The following is a 16,677-nucleotide window of genomic DNA, read 5'->3' on the forward strand; positions in this document are numbered from 1 at the left end:
TCAGCTAACTAACGGTCAGAGGGCGCTGTACAGTTCAGCTAACTAACGGTCAGAGGACGCTGTACAGTTCAGCTAACTAATGGTCAGAGGGAGCTGTACAGTTCAGCTAACTAATGGTCAGAGGGAGCTGTACAGTTCAGCTAACTAATGGTCAGAGGGAGCTGTACAGTTCAGCTAACTAATGGTCAGAGGGAGCTGTACAGTTCAGCTAACTAATGGTCAGAGGGAGCTGTACAGTTCAGCTAACTAATGGTCAGAGGGAGCTGTACAGTTCAGCTAACTAATGGTCAGAGGACGCTGTACAGTTCAGCTAACTAACGGTCAGAGGGCGCTGTACAGTTCAGCTAACTAACGGTCAGAGGACGCTGTACAGTTCAGCTAACTAACGGTCAGAGGACGCTGTACAGTTCAGCTAACTAACGGTCAGAGGGCGCTGTACAGTTCAGCTAACTAACGGTCAGAGGGTGCTGTACAGTTCAGCTAACTAACGGTCAGAGGGCGCTGTACAGTTCAGCTAACTAACGGTCAGAGGATGCTGTACAGTTCAGCTAACTAACGGTCAGAGGGCGCTGTACAGTTCAGCTAACTAACGGTCAGAGGTCGCTGTACAGTTCAGCTAACTAACGGTCAGAGGGCGCTGTACAGTTCAGCTAACTAACGGTCAGAGGGTGCTGTACAGTTCAGCTAACTAACGGTCAGAGGGTGCTGTACAGTTCAGCTAACTAACGGTCAGAGGTGGCTGTACAGTTCAGCTAACTAACGGTCAGAGGGCGCTGTACAGTTCAGCTAACTAACGGTCAGAGGGCGCTGTACAGTTCAGCTAACTAATGGTCAGAGGACGCTGTACAGTTCAGATAACTAACGGTCAGAGGGAGCTGTACAGTTCAGCTAACTAACGGTCAGAGGTCGCTGTACAGTTCAGCTAACTAACGGTCAGAGGGAGCTGTACAGTTCAGCTAACTAACGGTCAGAGGGAGCTGTACAGTTCAGCTAACTAACGGTCAGAGGGAGCTGTACAGTTCAGCTAACTAACAGTCAGAGGGAGCTGTACAGTTCAGCTAACTAACGGTCAGAGGGAGCTGTACAGTTCAGCTAACTAACGGTCAGAGGGAGCTGTACAGTTCAGCTAACTAACGGTCAGAGGGAGCTGTACAGTTCAGCTAACTAACGGTCAGAGGGCGCTGTACAGTTCAGCTAACTAACGGTCAGAGGACGCTGTACAGTTCAGCTAACTAACGGTCAGAGGGAGCTGTACAGTTCAGCTAACTAACGGTCAGAGGGAGCTGTACAGTTCAGCTAACTAACGGTCAGAGGGTGCTGTACAGTTCAGCTAACTAACGGTCAGAGGGTGCTGTACAGTTCAGCTAACTAACGGTCAGAGGGCGCTGTACAGTTCAGCTAACTAACGGTCAGAGGACGCTGTACAGTTCAGCTAACTAACGGTCAGAGGGCGCTGTACAGTTCAGCTAACTAATGGTCAGAGGGAGCTGTACAGTTCAGCTAACTAATGGTCAGAGGGAGCTGTACAGTTCAGCTAACTAATGGTCAGAGGGAGCTGTACAGTTCAGCTAACTAATGGTCAGAGGGAGCTGTACAGTTCAGCTAACTAATGGTCAGAGGGTGCTGTACAGTTCAGCTAACTAATGGTCAGAGGACGCTGTACAGTTCAGCTAACTAACGGTCAGAGGGCGCTGTACAGTTCAGCTAACTAACGGTCAGAGGGTGCTGTACAGTTCAGCTAACTAACGGTCAGAGGACGCTGTACAGTTCAGCTAACTAACGGTCAGAGGACGCTGTACAGTTCAGCTAACTAACGGTCAGAGGGCGCTGTACAGTTCAGCTAACTAACGGTCAGAGGGTGCTGTACAGTTCAGCTAACTAACGGTCAGAGGGCGCTGTACAGTTCAGCTAACTAACGGTCAGAGGATGCTGTACAGTTCAGCTAACTAACGGTCAGAGGGCGCTGTACAGTTCAGCTAACTAACGGTCAGAGGTCGCTGTACAGTTCAGCTAACTAACGGTCAGAGGGCGCTGTACAGTTCAGCTAACTAACGGTCAGAGGGTGCTGTACAGTTCAGCTAACTAACGGTCAGAGGGTGCTGTACAGTTCAGCTAACTAACGGTCAGAGGTGGCTGTACAGTTCAGCTAACTAACGGTCAGAGGGCGCTGTACAGTTCAGCTAACTAACGGTCAGAGGGCGCTGTACAGTTCAGCTAACTAATGGTCAGAGGACGCTGTACAGTTCAGCTAACTAACGGTCAGAGGGAGCTGTACAGTTCAGCTAACTAACGGTCAGAGGGAGCTGTACAGTTCAGCTAACTAACGGTCAGAGGACGCTGTACAGTTCAGCTAACTAACGGTCAGAGGGCGCTGTACAGTTCAGCTAACTAACGGTCAGAGGGTGCTGTACAGTTCAGCTAACTAACGGTCAGAGGGCGCTGTACAGTTCAGCTAACTAACGGTCAGAGGATGCTGTACAGTTCAGCTAACTAACGGTCAGAGGGCGCTGTACAGTTCAGCTAACTAACGGTCAGAGGTCGCTGTACAGTTCAGCTAACTAACGGTCAGAGGGCGCTGTACAGTTCAGCTAACTAACGGTCAGAGGGTGCTGTACAGTTCAGCTAACTAACGGTCAGAGGGTGCTGTACAGTTCAGCTAACTAACGGTCAGAGGTGGCTGTACAGTTCAGCTAACTAACGGTCAGAGGGCGCTGTACAGTTCAGCTAACTAACGGTCAGAGGGCGCTGTACAGTTCAGCTAACTAATGGTCAGAGGACGCTGTACAGTTCAGATAACTAACGGTCAGAGGGAGCTGTACAGTTCAGCTAACTAACGGTCAGAGGTCGCTGTACAGTTCAGCTAACTAACGGTCAGAGGGAGCTGTACAGTTCAGCTAACTAACGGTCAGAGGGAGCTGTACAGTTCAGCTAACTAACGGTCAGAGGGAGCTGTACAGTTCAGCTAACTAACAGTCAGAGGGAGCTGTACAGTTCAGCTAACTAACGGTCAGAGGGAGCTGTACAGTTCAGCTAACTAACGGTCAGAGGGAGCTGTACAGTTCAGCTAACTAACGGTCAGAGGGAGCTGTACAGTTCAGCTAACTAACGGTCAGAGGGCGCTGTACAGTTCAGCTAACTAACGGTCAGAGGACGCTGTACAGTTCAGCTAACTAACGGTCAGAGGGAGCTGTACAGTTCAGCTAACTAACGGTCAGAGGGAGCTGTACAGTTCAGCTAACTAACGGTCAGAGGGTGCTGTACAGTTCAGCTAACTAACGGTCAGAGGGTGCTGTACAGTTCAGCTAACTAACGGTCAGAGGGCGCTGTACAGTTCAGCTAACTAACGGTCAGAGGACGCTGTACAGTTCAGCTAACTAACGGTCAGAGGGCGCTGTACAGTTCAGCTAACTAATGGTCAGAGGGAGCTGTACAGTTCAGCTAACTAATGGTCAGAGGGAGCTGTACAGTTCAGCTAACTAATGGTCAGAGGGAGCTGTACAGTTCAGCTAACTAATGGTCAGAGGGAGCTGTACAGTTCAGCTAACTAATGGTCAGAGGGTGCTGTACAGTTCAGCTAACTAATGGTCAGAGGACGCTGTACAGTTCAGCTAACTAACGGTCAGAGGGCGCTGTACAGTTCAGCTAACTAACGGTCAGAGGGTGCTGTACAGTTCAGCTAACTAACGGTCAGAGGACGCTGTACAGTTCAGCTAACTAACGGTCAGAGGACGCTGTACAGTTCAGCTAACTAACGGTCAGAGGGCGCTGTACAGTTCAGCTAACTAACGGTCAGAGGGTGCTGTACAGTTCAGCTAACTAACGGTCAGAGGGCGCTGTACAGTTCAGCTAACTAACGGTCAGAGGATGCTGTACAGTTCAGCTAACTAACGGTCAGAGGGCGCTGTACAGTTCAGCTAACTAACGGTCAGAGGTCGCTGTACAGTTCAGCTAACTAACGGTCAGAGGGCGCTGTACAGTTCAGCTAACTAACGGTCAGAGGTGCTGTACAGTTCAGCTAACTAACGGTCAGAGGGTGCTGTACAGTTCAGCTAACTAACGGTCAGAGGTGGCTGTACAGTTCAGCTAACTAACGGTCAGAGGGCGCTGTACAGTTCAGCTAACTAACGGTCAGAGGGCGCTGTACAGTTCAGCTAACTAATGGTCAGAGGACGCTGTACAGTTCAGCTAACTAACGGTCAGAGGGAGCTGTACAGTTCAGCTAACTAACGGTCAGAGGGAGCTGTACAGTTCAGCTAACTAACAGTCAGAGGGAGCTGTACAGTTCAGCTAACTAACGGTCAGAGGGAGCTGTACAGTTCAGCTAACTAACGGTCAGAGGGAGCTGTACAGTTCAGCTAACTAACAGTCAGAGGGAGCTGTACAGTTCAGCTAACTAACGGTCAGAGGGAGCTGTACAGTTCAGCTAACTAACAGTCAGAGGGCGCTGTACAGTTCAGCTAACTAACGGTCAGAGGGTGCTGTACAGTTCAGCTAACTAACAGTCAGAGGACGCTGTACAGTTCAGCTAACTAACGGTCAGAGGGCGCTGTACAGTTCAGCTAACTAACGGTCAGAGGTCGCTGTACAGTTCAGCTAACTAACGGTCAGAGGGCGCTGTACAGTTCAGCTAACTAACGGTCAGAGGGCGCTGTACAGTTCAGCTAACTAACGGTCAGAGGGTGCTGTACAGTTCAGCTAACTAACGGTCAGAGGTCGCTGTACAGTTCAGCTAACTAACGGTCAGAGGGCGCTGTACAGTTCAGCTAACTAACGGTCAGAGGGCGCTGTACAGTTCAGCTAACTAACGGTCAGAGGACGCTGTACAGTTCAGATAACTAACGGTCAGAGGGAGCTGTACAGTTCAGCTAACTAACAGTCAGAGGGAGCTGTACAGTTCAGCTAACTAACAGTCAGAGGGCGCTGTACAGTTCAGCTAACTAACGGTCAGAGGGAGCTGTACAGTTCAGCTAACTAACGGTCAGAGGGAGCTGTACAGTTCAGCTAACTAACGGTCAGAGGGCGCTGTACAGTTCAGCTAACTAACGGTCAGAGGGTGCTGTACAGTTCAGCTAACTAACAGTCAGAGGGTGCTGTACAGTTCAGCTAACTAACGGTCAGAGGGAGCTGTACAGTTCAGCTAACTAACGGTCAGAGGGAGCTGTACAGTTCAGCTAACTAACGGTCAGAGGGCGGTTTACAGTTCAGCTAACTAACGGTCAGAGGGCGGTTTACAGTTCAGCTAACTAACGGTCAGAGGGAGCTGTACAGTTCAGCTAACTAATGGTCAGAGGGCGCTGTACAGTTCAGCTAACTAACGGTCAGAGGGAGCTGTACAGTTCAGCTAACTAATGGTCAGAGGGCGCTGTACAGTTCAGCTAACTAACGGTCAGAGGGAGCTGTACAGTTCAGCTAACTAATGGTCAGAGGACGCTGTACAGTTCAGCTAACTAACGGTCAGAGGGAGCTGTACAGTTCAGCTAACTAATGGTCAGAGGGAGCTGTACAGTTCAGCTAACTAACGGTCAGAGGTCGCTATACAGTTCAGCTAACTAACGGTCAGAGGACGCTGTACAGTTCAGCTAACTAACGGTCAGAGGGAGCTGTACAGTTCAGCTAACTAATGGTCAGAGGGAGCTGTACAGTTCAGCTAACTAACGGTCAGAGGACGCTGTACAGTTCAGCTAACTAACGGTCAGAGGGAGCTGTACAGTTCAGCTAACTAACGGTCAGAGGTCGCTATACAGTTCAGCTAACTAACGGTCAGAGGGAGCTGTACAGTTCAGCTAACTAACGGTCAGTGGGAGCTGTACAGTTCAGCTAACTAACGGTCAGAGGACGCTGTACAGTTCAGCTAACTAACGGTCAGAGGACGCTGTACAGTTCAGCTAACTAACGGTCAGAGGGCGCTGTACAGTTCAGCTAACTAACGGTCAGAGGGTGCTGTACAGTTCAGCTAACTAACGGTCAGAGGGAGCTGTACAGTTCAGCTAACTAACGGTCAGAGGGAGCTGTACAGTTCAGCTAACTAACGGTCAGAGGGCGGTTTACAGTTCAGCTAACTAACGGTCAGAGGGCGGTTTACAGTTCAGCTAACTAACGGTCAGAGGGAGCTGTACAGTTCAGCTAACTAATGGTCAGAGGGCGCTGTACAGTTCAGCTAACTAATGGTCAGAGGGCGCTGTACAGTTCAGCTAACTAACGGTCAGAGGGAGCTGTACAGTTCAGCTAACTAATGGTCAGAGGACGCTGTACAGTTCAGCTAACTAACGGTCAGAGGGAGCTGTACAGTTCAGCTAACTAATGGTCAGAGGGAGCTGTACAGTTCAGCTAACTAACGGTCAGAGGTCGCTATACAGTTCAGCTAACTAACGGTCAGAGGACGCTGTACAGTTCAGCTAACTAACGGTCAGAGGGAGCTGTACAGTTCAGCTAACTAATGGTCAGAGGGAGCTGTACAGTTCAGCTAACTAACGGTCAGAGGACGCTGTACAGTTCAGCTAACTAACGGTCAGAGGGAGCTGTACAGTTCAGCTAACTAATGGTCAGAGGGAGCTGTACAGTTCAGCTAACTAACGGTCAGAGGTCGCTATACAGTTCAGCTAACTAACGGTCAGAGGTCGCTGTACAGTTCAACTAACTAACGGTCAGAGGTCGCTGTACAGTTCAGCTAACTAACGGGCAGAGGACGCTGTACAGTTCAGATAACTAACGGTCAGAGGACGCTGTACAGTTCAGATAACTAACGGTCAGAGGGAGCTGTACAGTTCAGATAACTAACGGTCAGAGGGAGCTGTACAGTTCAGCTAACTAACGGTCAGAGGGAGCTGTACAGTTCAGCTAACTAACGGTCAGAGGGAGCTGTACAGTTCAGCTAACTAACGGTCAGAGGGAGCTGTACAGTTCAGCTAACTAACGGTCAGAGGGAGCTGTACAGTTCAGCTAACTAACGGTCACAGGGAGCTGTACAGTTCAGCTAACTAACGGTCAGAGGGAGCTGTACAGTTCAGCTAACTAACGGTCAGAGGGAGCTGTACAGTTCAGCTAACTAACGGTCAGAGGACGCTGTACAGTTCAGCTAACTAACGGTCAGAGGGCGCTGTACAGTTCAGCTAACTAACGGTCAGAGGACGCTGTACAGTTCAGCTAACTAACGGTCAGAGGGCGCTGTACAGTTCAGCTAACTAACGGTCAGAGGGCGCTGTACAGTTCAGCTAACTAACGGTCAGAGGACGCTGTACAGTTCAGCTAACTAACGGTCAGAGGGAGCTGTACAGTTCAGCTAACTAACGGTCAGAGGGAGCTGTACAGTTCAGCTAACTAACGGTCAGAGGGAGCTGTACAGTTCAGCTAACTAACGGTCAGAGGGAGCTGTACAGTTCAGCTAACTAACGGTCAGAGGGCGCTGTACAGTTCAGCTAACTAACGGTCAGAGGGCGCTGTACAGTTCAGCTAACTAACGGTCAGAGGGCGCTGTACAGTTCAGCTAACTAACGGTCAGAGGACGCTGTACAGTTCAGCTAACTAACGGTCAGAGGGAGCTGTACAGTTCAGCTAACTAATGGTCAGAGGGAGCTGTACAGTTCAGCTAACTAACGGTCAGAGGGAGCTGTACAGTTCAGCTAACTAATGGTCAGAGGGAGCTGTACAGTTCAGCTAACTAATGGTCAGAGGGAGCTGTACAGTTCAGCTAACTAATGGTCAGAGGGCGCTGTACAGTTCAGCTAACTAATGGTCAGAGGACGCTGTACAGTTCAGCTAACTAATGGTCAGAGGACGCTGTACAGTTCAGCTAACTAACGGTCAGAGGGCGCTGTACAGTTCAGCTAACTAACGGTCAGAGGACGCTGTACAGTTCAGCTAACTAACGGTCAGAGGACGCTGTACAGTTCAGCTAACTAACGGTCAGAGGGCGCTGTACAGTTCAGCTAACTAACGGTCGAGGGCGCTGTACAGTTCAGCTACTAACGGTCAGAGGGCGCTGTACAGTTCAGACTAACTAACGGTCAGAAGGGCGCTGTACAGTTCAGCTAACTAACGGTCAGAGGGACGCTGTACAGTTTCAGCTAACTAACGGTCAGAGGGCGCTGTACAGTTTCAAGCTAACTAACGGTCAGAGGGTGCTGTACAGTTCAGCTAACTAACGAGGCAGATGGGCGCTGTACAGTTGCAGCTAAACTAACTGGCCAGAGGGAGCTGTAAGCAGTTCAGCTAACTAAATGGTCAAGGGGACGCTGTTACAGTTTCAGACTAACTAACGTTCAGAGGGAGCTGTACAGTTCAGATAACTAACGGTCAGAGGAGCCTGTAACAGTTCAAGATAACTAACGGTCAGAGGGTGCTGTCAGTGTCAGATAACTAACGGTCGAGAGGACGCTGTACAGTTCAGCTAACTAACGGTCCGAGAGGGAGCTGTACGGTTCAGCTAAAACTAGACGGTCAGAAGGGGAGCGTGTAACAGTTCAGCTAACTAACGGTCAAGAGGAGCGGGTTACAGTTCACTAAATAACGGTCAGAGGGAGCTGTACAGTTCAGCTACTAACGGTCAGAGGGAGCTGTACAGTTCAAGCTAACTAAACGGTCAGAGGGAGCTGTACAGTTCAGCGAACTAATGGTCAGAGGGAGCTGTACAGTTCAGCTAACTAACGGTCATGAGGGCTGTACAGTTCAGCTAACTAATGGTCAGAGGGACGCTGTACAGTTCAGAATAACTAATGGTCGGGAAGAGAGGGAGCTGTAACAGTTTCAGATAACTAATGGTCATAGGGAGCTCGTAATCAGTTCAGATAACTAAAACGGTACAGAGGTCGATAATACATTCAGCTACTAACGGTCAGAGGAGCTGTACAGTTCAGCTAACTAACGGTCAGAGGGAGCTGTACAGTTCAGCTAACTAACGGTCAGAGGACGCTGTACAGTTCAGATAATTAACGGTCAGAGGACGCTGTACAGTTCAGCTAACTAATGGTCAGAGGGCGCTGTACAGTTCAGCTAACTAACGGTCAGAGGACGCTGTACAGTTCAGCTAACTAACGGTCAGAGGGAGCTGTACAGTTCAGCTAACTAACGGTCAGAGGGAGCTGTACAGTTCAGCTAACTAAGGTCAGAGTGCGCTGTACAGTTCAGCTAACTAACGGTCAGAGGGAGCTGTACAGTTCAGCTAACTAACGGTCAGAGGGAGCTGTACAGTTCAGCTAACTAACGGTCAGAGGGAGCTGTACAGTTCAGCTAACTAACGGTCAGAGGGAGCTGTACAGTTCAGCTAACTAACGGTCAGAGGGAGCTGTACAGTTCAGCTACTAACGGTCAGAGGGAGCTATCAGACTAACTAACGGTCAGAGGGAGCTGTACAGTTCACGACTAACTAACGTCAGAGGGCGCTGTACAGTTCAGCTAACTAACGGTCAGAGGGCGTTACAGTTCAGCTAACTAACGGTCAGAAGGGCTGTACAGTCAGCTAACTAACGGTCAGAGGGCGCTGTACAGTTCAGCTAACTAAGTCAGAGGCGCTGTACAGTTCAGCTACTAACGGTCAGGGGCGCTGTACAGTTCAGCTAACTAACGGTCAGAGGGTGCGTACAGTTAGTAACTAACGTCAGAGGGACGCTGTACAGTTCAGCTAACTAATGGTCAGAGGGCGCTGTACAGTTCAGCTAACTAACGGTCAGAGGGCGCTGTACAGTTAGCTAACTAACGGTCAGAGGGCGCTGTACAGTTCAGCTAACTAACGGTCAGAGGGCGATGTACAGTTCAGCTAACTAACGGTCAGAGGGCGTGTACAGTTCAGATAACTAACGGTCAGAGGGCGGTTTACAGTTCAGCTAACTAACTGGTCAGAGGGGTGTACAGTTCAGCAAATAAGGTCAGAGGGAGCTGTACAGTTCAGCTAACTAATGGCAGAGGGCGATGTACAGTTCAGCTAACTAATGGTCAGAGGTAGCTGTACAGTTCAGCTAACTAAGGTCAGAGGGAGCTGTACAGTTCAGCTAAACTAACGGTCAGAGGGCGGTTACAGTTCAGCTAACTAACGGTCAGAGGGTGTGTACAGTTCAGCTAACTAAGGTCAGAGGGAGCTGTAAGTTCAGCTAACTAACGGTCAGAGGGCGCTGTACAGTTCAGCAACTAACGGTCAGAGGGAGCTGTACAGTTCAGCTAACTAACGGTCAGAGGGCTGCTGTACAGTTCAGCTAACTAACGGTCAGAGGGAGCTGTACAGTTCAGCTAACTAACGGTCAGAGGGAGCTGTACAGTTCAGCTAAATAACAGTCAGAGGGTGCATGTACAGTTCAGCTAACTAACGGTCAGAGGTGCTGTACAGTTCAGCTAACTAACGGTCAGAGGGAGCTGTTACAGTTCAGTAACTAACGGTCAGGGCAGCTGTACAGTTCAGCTAACTAACGTCAGAGGGAGCTGTACAGTTCAGCTAACTAACGGTCAGAGGGGCTGTACAGTTCAGCTAACTAACGGTCAGAGGGAGCTTACAGTTCAGCTAACTAACGGTCAGAGGGAGCTGTACAGTCAGCTAACTAACGGTCAGAGGGGCTGTACAGTTCAGCTAACTAACGGTCAGAGGGAGCTGTACAGTTCAGCTAACTAACGGTCAGAAGGGCGCGGTACAGTTCAGCTAACTAAGGTCAGAGGGCGCGTACAGTTCAGTAACTAACGGTCAGAGGGCAGCTGTACAGTTCAGCTAACAACGGTCAGAGGAGCTGTACAGGTCAGCTAACTAACGGGGCAGAGGGTGACTGTATGTTCAGCTAACTAACGGTCAGAGGACGCTGTACAGTTCAGCTAACTAACGGTCAGAGGGAGCTGTACAGTTCAGCTAACTAAGGTCAGAGGACGCTGTACAGTTCAGCTAATAACGGTCAGAGGGAGCTGTACAGTCAGCTAACTAACGGTCAGAGGGCGCTGTACAGTTCAGCTAACTAATGGTCAGAGGTGCGGGTACAGTTCAGCTAACTAACGGGCAGAGGGCGCTGTACAGTTCAGCTAACTAACGGTCAGAGGGCGCTGTACAGTTCAGCTAACTAACGGTCAGAGGACGCTGTACAGTTCAGCTTAACGTCGAGGGCGCTGTACAGTTCAGCTAAATAACGGTCAGAGGGCTGCGTACAGTTCAGCTAACTAACGGTCAGAGGGCGCTGTACAGTTCAGCTAACTAACGTCAGAGGGCGCGGTACAGTTCAGTAACTAACGGTAGGGCGCTGTACAGTTTAGCTAACTAACGGTCAGAGAGGGCGCTGTACAGTTCAGCTAACTAACGGTCAGAGGCGACTGTACAGTTCAGCTAACTAAACGGTCAGAGGAGCTGTACAGTTCAGCTAACTAACGGTCAGAGGGCGCGTTACAGTTCAGCAACTAAGGTCAGAGGGAGTGTACAGTTCAGCTAAACTAACGGTCAGAGGGCTGTACAGTTCAGCTAACTAACGGTCAGAGGGAGTGTACAGTTCAGCTAACTAACGGTCAGAGGGGCGATACAGTCAGCTAACTAACGGTCAGAGGAGCTGTACAGTTCAGCTAAACTAACGGTTAGAGGAGCTGTTTACAGTTCAGCAACTAACGGTCAGAGGGAGCTGTACAGTTCAGCTAACTAACGGTCAAGGGCGCTGTACAGTTCAGCTAACTAACGGTCAGAGGCGATTTACAGTTCAGCTAACTAACGGTCAGAGGGACGATTTACAGTTCAGCTAACTAAACGGTCAGAGGGGCTGTACAGTTCATAACTAACGGGCAGAGGCGCTGTACAGTTCAGCTCACTAAGGTCAGAGGGTGCTGTACAGTTCAGCTAACATAACGGTCAGAGGGGCTGTACAGTTCAGCTAACTAAACGGTCAGAGGACGCTGTTGTACAGTTCAGCTAAAACGGTCAGAGGGCGCTGTACAGTTCAGCTAACTAACGGTCAGAGGGCGCTGTACAGTTCAGCTAACTAACGGTCAGAGGGCGCTGTACAGTTCAGCTAACTAACGGTCAGAGGGCGCTGTACAGTTCAGCTAACTAACGGTCAGAGGGCGCTGTACAGTTCAGCTAACTAACGGTCAGAGGGCGCTGTACAGTTCAGCTAACTAACGGTCAGAGGGCGCTGTACAGTTCAGCTAACTAACGGTCAGAGGGTGCTGTACAGTTCCGCTAACTAACGGTCAGAGGGAGCTGTACAGTTCAGCTAACTAACGGTCAGAGGGCGGTTTACAGTTCAGCTAACTAACGGTCAGAGGGCGGTTTACAGTTCAGCTAACTAACGGTCAGAGGGAGCTGTACAGTTCAGCTAACTAACGGTCAGAGGTCGCTGTACAGTTCAGCTAACTAACGGTCAGAGGTCGCTGTACAGTTCAGCTAACTAACGGTCAGAGGGCGCTGTACAGTTCAGCTAACTAACGGTCAGAGGTCGCTGTACAGTTCAGCTAACTAAAGGTCAGAGGGAGCTGTACAGTTCAGCTAACTAAAGGTCAGAGGGAGCTGTACAGTTCAGCTAACTAACGGTCAGAGGGAGCTGTACAGTTCAGCTAACTAACGGTCAGAGGGTGCTGTACAGTTCAGCTAACTAACGGTCAGAGGGAGCTGTACAGTTCAGCTAACTAACGGTCAGAGGGAGCTGTACAGTTCAGCTAACTAACGGTCAGAGGGAGCTGTACAGTTCAGCTAACTAACGGTCAGAGGGAGCTGTACAGTTCAGCTAACTAACGGTCAGAGGGCGTTGTACAGTTCAGCTAACTAACGGTCAGAGGGAGCTGTACAGTTCAGCTAACTAACGGTCAGAGGGCGCTGTACAGTTCAGCTAACTAACGGTCAGAGGTCGCTGTACAGTTCAGCTAAGTAACGGTCAGAGGGCGCTGTACAGTTCAGCTAACTAATGGTCAGAGGGCGCTGTACAGTTCAGCTAACTAATGGTCAGAGGTCGCTGTACAGTTCAGCTAACTAATGGTCAGAGTGCGCTGTACAGTTCAGCTAACTAATGGTCAGAGGGAGCTGTACAGTTCAGCTAACTAATGGTCAGAGGGAGCTGTACAGTTCAGCTAACTAATGGTCAGAGGGCGCTGTACAGTTCAGCTAACTAACGGTCAGAGGGAGCTGTACAGTTCAGCTAACTAACGGTCAGAGGGCGCTGTACAGTTCAGCTAACTAATGGTCAGAGGACGGTTTACAGTTCAGCTAACTAACGGTCAGAGGGCGGTTTACAGTTCAGCTAACTAATGGTCAGAGGGCGCTGTACAGTTCAGCTAACTAACTGTCAGAGGGTGCTGTACAGTTCAGCTAACTAACGGTCAGAGGGAGCTGTACAGTTCAGCTAACTAACGGTCAGAGGGAGCTGTACAGTTCAGCTAACTAATGGTCAGAGGGAGCTGTACAGTTCAGCTAACTAACGGTCAGAGGTTGCTGTACAGTTCAGCTAACTAACGGTCAGAGGGCGCTGTACAGTTCAGCTAACTAACGGTCAGAGGGCGCTGTACAGTTCAGCTAACTAAAGGTCAGAGGGCGCTGTACAGTTCAGCTAACTAACGGTCAGAGGGCGCTGTACAGTTCAGCTAACTAACGGTCAGAGGGAGCTGTACAGTTCAGCTAACTAACGGTCAGAGGGTGCTGTATAGTTCAGCTAACTAACGGTCAGAGGACGCTGTACAGTTCAGCTAACTAACGGTCAGAGGGAGCTGTACAGTTCAGCTAACTAATGGTCAGAGGACGCTGTACAGTTCAGCTAACTAACGGTCAGAGGGCGCTGTACAGTTCAGCTAACTAACGGTCAGAGGGCGCTGTACAGTTCAGCTAACTAATGGTCAGAGGGTGCTGTACAGTTCAGCTAACTAACGGTCAGAGGGCGCTGTACAGTTCAGCTAACTAACGGTCAGAGGGCGCTGTACAGTTCAGCTAACTAACGGTCAGAGGACGCTGTACAGTTCAGCTAACTAACGGTCAGAGGGAGCTGTACAGTTCAGCTAACTAACGGTCAGAGGGTGCTGTACAGTTCAGCTAACTAACGGTCAGAGGGCGCTGTACAGTTCAGCTAACTAACGGTCAGAGGGAGCTGTACAGTTCAGCTAACTAACGGTCAGAGGACGCTGTACAGTTCAGCTAACTAACGGTCAGAGGGAGCTGTACAGTTCAGCTAACTAACGGTCAGAAGGCGCTGTACAGTTCAGTTAACTAACGGTCAGAGGGAGCTGTACAGTTCAGCTAACTAACGGTCAGAGGGCGCTGTACAGTTCAGCTAACTAAGGGTCAGAGGGAGCTGTACAGTTCAGCTAACTAACGGTCAGAGTGCGATTTACAGTTCAGCTAACTAACGATCAGAGGGAGCTGTACAGTTCAGCTAACTAACGGTCAGAGGGCGATTTACAGTTCAGCTAACTAACGGTCAGAGGGAGCTGTACAGTTCAGCTAACTAACGGTCAGAGGGCGATTTACAGTTCAGCTAACTAACGGTCAGAGGGAGCTGTACAGTTCAGCTAACTAACGGTCAGAGGGCGCTGTACAGTTCAGCTAACTAACGGTCAGAGGGCGATTTACAGTTCAGCTAACTAACGGTCAGAGGGCGATTTACAGTTCAGCTAACTAACGGTCAGAGGGAGCTGTACAGTTCAGCTAACTAACGGTCAGAGGTCGCTGTACAGTTCAGCTCACTAACGGTCAGAGGGTGCTGTACAGTTCAGCTAACTAACGGTCAGAGGGTGCTGTACAGTTCAGCTAACTAACGGTCAGAGGACGCTGTACAGTTCAGCTAACTAATGGTCAGAGGGCGCTGTACAGTTCAGCTAACTAACGGTCAGAGGGCGCTGTACAGTTCAGCTAACTAACGGTCAGAGGGCGCTGTACAGTTCAGCTAACTAACGGTCAGAGGGAGATGTACAGTTCAGCTAACTAACGGTCAGAGGGCGGTTTACAGTTCAGCTAACTAACGGTCAGAGGGCGGTTTACAGTTCAGCTAACTAATGGTCAGAGGGAGCTGTACAGTTCAGCTAACTAATGGTCAGAGGGAGCTGTACAGTTCAGCTAACTAATGGTCAGAGGGCGCTGTACAGTTCAGCTAACTAATGGTCAGAGGTCGCTGTACAGTTCAGCTAACTAACGGTCAGAGGGAGCTGTACAGTTCAGCTAACTAACGGTCAGAGGGCGGTTTACAGTTCAGCTAACTAACGGTCAGAGGTCGCTGTACAGTTCAGCTAACTAATGGTCAGAGGGAGCTGTACAGTTCAGCTAACTAACGGTCAGAGGGCGCTGTACAGTTCAGCTAACTAACGGTCAGAGGGAGCTGTACAGTTCAGCTAACTAACGGTCAGAGGGTGCTGTACAGTTCAGCTAACTAACGGTCAGAGGGAGCTGTACAGTTCAGCTAACTAACGGTCAGAGGGAGCTGTACAGTTCAGCTAACTAACAGTCAGAGGGTGCTGTACAGTTCAGCTAACTAACGGTCAGAGGGTGCTGTACAGTTCAGCTAACTAACGGTCAGAGGGAGCTTTACAGTTCAGCTAACTAACGGTCAGAGGGAGCTGTACAGTTCAGCTAACTAACAGTCAGAGGGAGCTGTACAGTTCAGCTAACTAACGGTCAGAGGGTGCTGTACAGTTCAGCTAACTAACGGTCAGAGGGAGCTGTACAGTTCAGCTAACTAACGGTCAGAGGGAGCTGTACAGTTCAGCTAACTAACGGTCAGAGGGAGCTGTACAGTTCAGCTAACTAACGGTCAGAGGGCGCTGTACAGTTCAGCTAACTAACGGTCAGAGGGCGCTGTACAGTTCAGCTAACTAAAGGTCAGAGGGCGCTGTACAGTTCAGCTAACTAACGGTCAGAGGGCGCTGTACAGTTCAGCTAACTAACGGTCAGAGGGAGCTGTACAGTTCAGCTAACTAACGGTCAGAGGGTGCTGTATAGTTCAGCTAACTAACGGTCAGAGGACGCTGTACAGTTCAGCTAACTAACGGTCAGAGGGAGCTGTACAGTTCAGCTAACTAATGGTCAGAGGACGCTGTACAGTTCAGCTAACTAACGGTCAGAGGGCGCTGTACAGTTCAGCTAACTAACGGTCAGAGGGCGCTGTACAGTTCAGCTAACTAATGGTCAGAGGGTGCTGTACAGTTCAGCTAACTAACGGTCAGAGGGCGCTGTACAGTTCAGCTAACTAACGGTCAGAGGGCGCTGTACAGTTCAGCTAACTAACGGTCAGAGGACGCTGTACAGTTCAGCTAACTAACGGTCAGAGGGAGCTGTACAGTTCAGCTAACTAACGGTCAGAGGGTGCTGTACAGTTCAGCTAACTAACGGTCAGAGGGCGCTGTACAGTTCAGCTAACTAACGGTCAGAGGGAGCTGTACAGTTCAGCTAACTAACGGTCAGAGGACGCTGTACAGTTCAGCTAACTAACGGTCAGAGGGAGCTGTACAGTTCAGCTAACTAACGGTCAGAAGGCGCTGTACAGTTCAGTTAACTAACGGTCAGAGGGAGCTGTACAGTTCAGCTAACTAACGGTCAGAGGGCGCTGTACAGTTCAGCTAACTAAGGGTCAGAGGGAGCTGTACAGTTCAGCTAACTAACGGTCAGAGGGCGATTTACAGTTCAGCTAACTAACGATCAGAGGGAGCTGTACAGTTCAGCTAACTAACGGTCAGAGGGCGATTTACAGTTCAGCTAACTAACGGTCAGAGGGAGCTGTACAGTTCAGCTAACTAACGGTCAGAGGGCGATTTACA

The 16,677-nt window shown here is 49.8% G+C and overlaps 1 protein-coding gene across 1 annotated transcript in view; it reads left to right on the top strand.

Annotated features, from left to right (window-relative positions):
• grm6a (glutamate receptor, metabotropic 6a) overlaps positions 1-16,677 on the top strand; it is a 48,641-nt gene that overhangs the window by 21,928 nt on the left and 10,036 nt on the right. The gene's annotated exons all lie outside the window — the stretch shown is intronic.

Source organism: Salvelinus namaycush, chromosome 16 (assembly GCF_016432855.1).
Source record: "Salvelinus namaycush isolate Seneca chromosome 16, SaNama_1.0, whole genome shotgun sequence".
Lineage (NCBI taxonomy): Eukaryota > Metazoa > Chordata > Actinopteri > Salmoniformes > Salmonidae > Salvelinus > Salvelinus namaycush.